The 5,522-nt window shown below is 34.9% G+C and overlaps 1 long non-coding RNA gene across 1 annotated transcript; it reads left to right on the plus strand.

Moving 5' to 3' along the window:
* The first annotated feature begins 4,340 nt into the window (after nucleotides 1-4,340).
* LOC142240152 (uncharacterized) lies at nucleotides 4,341-5,089 on the plus strand. Its single transcript, XR_012723179.1, has 3 exons — nucleotides 4,341-4,408; nucleotides 4,819-4,884; nucleotides 5,013-5,089. It is a non-coding gene; the product is annotated as an uncharacterized LOC142240152 (long non-coding RNA).
* The last annotated feature ends 433 nt before the right edge of the window (nucleotides 5,090-5,522 follow it).

Below are 5,522 nucleotides of genomic sequence, written 5' to 3' on the forward strand. Positions count from 1 at the left end.
GGATGAAATTTACTCCTCCTAGAGGCTCCAAAACCAAATCTCGGGATCGGTTTATATGGGGGCGATATATGATTATGGACCGATATGGACCACTTTTGGCATGGTTGTTAAATATATTAACACCACGTACCAAATTTCAACCAGATCGGATGAATTTTTCTTCTCCAAAAGACACCGGAGGTCAAATCTGGGTATCGGTTTATATGGGGGCTATATGTAATTATGGACCGATATGGACAAATTCCTGTACGGTTGTTAGAGACCATATACTAACATCACGTAATCATATATCGAGAATAAATAGGGTAAATAGGACTGCACTCATCTATATGACAGGTGCCATGAGGACCACAGCCACTGCCGCTCTGGAGCTACTGATGGGATTTATCCCACTCGATTTACACGTAAGGAAGACGGCTGAATTGACACTTCTGAGACTTAGGAGCTTGAACACGCTGGAGAGGACAGCCTGCAGGCATACTGAAATTCTGGCCGGGCAGTATAGAGAGACGGACCATATGGCAACGGAGCATGTTTATCATCACAAACCGACATACATTATACCAAGTATGGAAGAGTGGGAAGACAGGAGGATACCTTTCGGAACCCTGAACATGTATACGGATGGATCAAATATGGAGGAAGGAACGGTCAGCGGAATCTATTGTAGTGAACTAGGAATAAGAGAGTCTTACACGCTGGATAGTGATTGCAGTATTTTTCAGGCTGAGATTTCCGCGATCACGAAGGCTGCTGAGTCGCTATTGATGAGGCCGTTATTCAGAAGCGATATCAGCTTTTTCATCGACAGTCAGGCAGCTATAAAGGCATTGTGCAGTGCTGACATAAGGTCTAGGGTAGCCAGCCGCTGTCGTCGAGAACTCAAGGTTCTCACTGAACAGCATAATATAACTCTGTGCTGGGTACCTGGGCACTATGGGATAATAGGAAATGAAAAAGCGGATGTACTGGCTAAGGAGGGTGCTCGTGGAAAAAACAACGTCCTAGCGGACGTTTTTCCTCCACTATATTCTTATCATTACAGGATAGAGGTTAAATATGATGAGCAATGGCGAAGACGCTGGGTCTCTTCGGATGGTTGCGAGCAAACCAAGTTGATATGGGATGAAAAGAAACGTAGGAACTGTGAAATTTTGTTGTCGATGAACAGAGAGGAATTATGGCCATTGATTGGTATCATAACAGGACACAACACACTTGGGAAACACATGGTAAGAATAGGACTTAAAGACGATGATATCTGTAGATGGTGCCTGGACCCGGAAGTTACGGAGGACTCGTACCACTTCCTGTGTCAGTGCCCAGCTTTATCCTTTAGAAGAAACAAGATACTGGGCTCCTTTTTCTTTCAGGCTCTCACTGATCTGCGGGAGTGCAGCTTAAGGAACATACTTCCATTCATCAGGGCCTCTGGTTGGTTATTCTGAGATTTCTTTCAAAGAGAACGAGCAAGTGGAAGTTTCTGGGACAAAGCGACCGCATCGGAAGGAGAAAGATTGAAAAATCACAATGGACCTATACTGGTCTAAGTGGGCATCAATACAAGAACATTGATGTCACCCTCTACAACCTAACCTAACCTAACCTAACATCACGTACCAAATTTCAACCGAATCGGATGAATTTTGTTCTTCCAAGGGGCGCCGTAAGCCAAATCTGAGCGTCGGTTTATATGGGAGCTATAAGTAAAAGTGGTCCGATATGGCCCATTTGCAATACCATCCGACCTACATCAATAACAACTACTTGTGCCAAGTTTCAAGTCGATAGCTTGTTTCGTTCGGAAGTTAGCGTGATTTCAACAGACGGACGGACATGCTTAGATCGACTCAGAATTAACTTTGTCATTCCGTTTGTAACACATCGAAATATTGGTCTAAGACCCCATAAAGTATATATATTCTGGGTCGTGGTGAAATTCTGAGTCGATCTAAGCATGTCCGTCCGTCCGTCCGTCTGTTGAAATCACGCTAACTTCCGAACGAAACAAGCTATCGACTTGAAACTTTGCACAAGTAGTGGCTATTGATGTAGGTCGGATGGTATTGCAAATGGGCCATATCGGACCACTTTTACGTATAGCCCCCATATAAACCGATCCCCCGATTTGGCTTGCGGAGCCTCAAAGAGAAGCAAATTTCATCCGATCCGGCTGAAATTTGGTACATGGTGTTCGTATATGGTCTTTAACAAACATTCAAAAATTGGTCCACATCGGTCCATAATTATATATAGCCCCCATATAAATCCCCCGATTTGGCTTGCGGAACCTCTAAGAGAACCAAATTTCATCAGATCCGGCTGAAATTTGGTACATGGTGTTAATATATATTCTCTAATAACCATGCAAAAATTGGTCCACATCGATCTATAATTATATATAGCCCCCATATAAACCGATCACCAGATTTGACCTCCGGAGCCTCTTGGAAGACCAAGAGGGTCCTCAAACACCCATACAAAAATTGGTCGAAATCGGACCCCAGATTTGAATACCGGAGCCTCTTGGAAGAGCAAAATTCATCCGATTCGGTTGAAATTTGGTACCTGAAGTTAGTATATGGTATCCAACAACAATGCAGGAATTGGTTTATATCAGTCCATAATTATATATAGCCCCCACATAAACCGATACAAATTTCATCCGATCTGGTTTAAATTTTGTACGTGGTGGTAGCATATGATATTTAACAACTATGCCAAAAGTGGTCCATATCAGTCCATAATCATATATAGCCCGCATATAAACCGGTCCCGAGATTTGGTTTTGGAGCCTCTTGGAGGAGCAAATTTCATACGAGTCAGTTGAAATTTGGTACATTGTGCTACTATATGGCCGTTAACAACCATGCCTAACTAGGTCCATATCGGTCTATAGTTATATATACACAGAAAAAAAGTGTCTCGTAAATTTAAGAAGATTTTTACAATAATTTATTATAAGAATTTTCCAGAATTTTAGTTCATTTTTCGTATCTTCAACGAAAATTAACTACTCGAAAGGAAATTTTACAAATTCTAAGTAGCAATCGTTTAGTTCATGGCCTACAAAATACGATGGAAATTTCCTTAAAAAATTTCTTAACTGTGAAATGTAAAGTATTTTCTAAATAATAAGTGCAATTTACTATAAGATGTTTTTGTATGAGAAAATATTTTTTTACGAAAAATGAACTTGAAAGTGGATAGGAATTTCTTACTGACAATTCCTATAGTTAATAATTGTTGGTAAAAAATTACCCAATGAAATATTTTTAGTTCACATGTAATTAAATTTATAGACATTTTCGTCAAAAATGGTAGATAACATTTCATGAAAATTTTGCAAATTTTAAGTTAAACGTTTCATCGTTCATAAACTGGTGTGCCTTTACGAATATTATTCTTATAGTAAATTGTCAGCAGATGCTATGAACTAATGCATAGTACAGAGATCTTTATCGGCATAGTGGAATGTGATTAATGTAAAGATGATGTTACTTGAGTTTTGTTGTGTATACATGAGTGTGGGGTTGTTTTTATTTTTGTCCATTTAGTGGTTTGTGTGTGTGTGTGTTTGTTATTCGCGGATGGTTTATTTGGCTGGATGAGGTGTTGTTTTCAATAAAGGCACATGTGTTTTTGTTGTTGTAGGAATGTTTTGGCTTTGCTTGGTTTTGTTTGGCATGCTTCAGTTGTATAGTTGGCGTTGGCGTGGGCTGTTGCATCTTTTTAGCTGGTATGCAACAAGGGAATATAAAGACGTGGAATATTTTGGATTTTTGAGACATATATTGGTGTTTGTTAATTAAACCTTTTAAATGAAAGTTATTAATATTTTATCAGTAGTTTAGAAAAAAGTTATTAAGAATATTTAGGAAAATATGTTGAAAGTGTATTGAAATTTTTATTATTCTATGTAAAAAAATAATATTCAATTCCAGATGAATTTGGAAAATTTTTGTTATATCTCAGCGTATAGTTTATTCATAAATTGGTAAGTATTTTTTTTTAATATGACTTTCTTTTAAAAAGAATATTTTTTATGTATATTATTATTTGTTAATTATTTTTTGTTGGAAATCAGTTTAATGGTTTTCTTTGTTGTAAAAATAATATTTAATTTCAGAGCAACTCCAGATGGATTCGAACAAATTTAAAATATAGAGAATTGGTAAGTTTTCTTTTAAAAATTGCCTTTTTCGACTAGAATATTTACATTTTTATGACCTTTTTATCATCAAAATTACAGGTTTTTAATACCTTATTTTAGTATTTCTTTAATAAAATTTTTTGGAAACCAATGTAATATTTTTAATGTAAAAACAAATATTTAATTTCAGAATAACCCCTTAAAAATTTGGACAAATTTTTAGTACTCCTTTGCCTGTAATTTAATAGTGAATTGGTAAGGATTCTTTAACTTTCTTTTAACCCTGGACAGTCATCCTTATTTTTTGTACATTAACGTCATCCTTCTTCATTTTGACTACTGCTGATTTCAAGACGCTATAATTTTCATCGTGAGCGAAAATATGAACCAAACTTGAATTTATTTTCCTATTCAATTTAGTTTTAAGTAGTATGAAACAAAAATTCATAAAACGGTCGAATTAGTATAACTTAAATTTACCATTTCCCAATAAACTAAAATGCATTTTAAATCGAAAATGAAATCACGTGTCGTCATTTTGACGAATGATGACTATCTAGGGTTATCAAGAATATTTGGTTTTTTATGCTTATTATTTTTCTCATTAGATTTTTTGAAAACTTATTTAATTTTATTTAATGAAAAAAATAAATATTTAATTTCAGAGTAACCCAAATAAATTTGGACAACTTTTTATATTTCCCCTCAGCGTACAATTTAATAGAGAATTGGTAAGTTTTATATTAAAACTTTGGCTTTCTTTCAACTAGAATATTTATTTTATTATATTCTTCACATCGATAGGAAAACAGTTTTATGAGTTATTTAGAATACTTCATTATTTCTCTAACTGTTACAGGTACAAATTTTATGAGATACGTTTTCCAAAGAAATGTTGAATTCCTTACACCATTTGAAAAAATGCCCCCAAATATGGTAAGTTACAAGCTAAAATGAAGAATTAAAAATTATATTTCATTACATGGTGTTAATTTTTAACAATTTTCATTATTGTTTCCATTTTTTCCAGCAAGATATGTGAAAAAATTACCTACGATGAATAAACAATATAAGGATAAGTCAAAATGTCCAAACAGCGAGTTCAAATGAACTACTTTATGTTCCACGTGGTCATAATTTTTATTCACAAAAAAACATTGTATTAAGAACTTTCATCATAAGTTTTTATAATAAAGTTCTTTTGCTTAAAGAAAGTTTAATTTTAATGAATGAAAATTTTCATAATAGTAAAACGGTTTGTTGTTCCTTTAATTATTTAATTTCTCTGTACTGTGGAATGATTGGTTTAAAAATAGTTTAGTCGTCGACATTTTAAAGAGACTGTTAACCAATTTTTATTATTGGGTTT

Source organism: Haematobia irritans, chromosome 5 (genome assembly GCF_050003625.1).
Source record: "Haematobia irritans isolate KBUSLIRL chromosome 5, ASM5000362v1, whole genome shotgun sequence".
NCBI classification, from domain to species: domain Eukaryota; kingdom Metazoa; phylum Arthropoda; class Insecta; order Diptera; family Muscidae; genus Haematobia; species Haematobia irritans.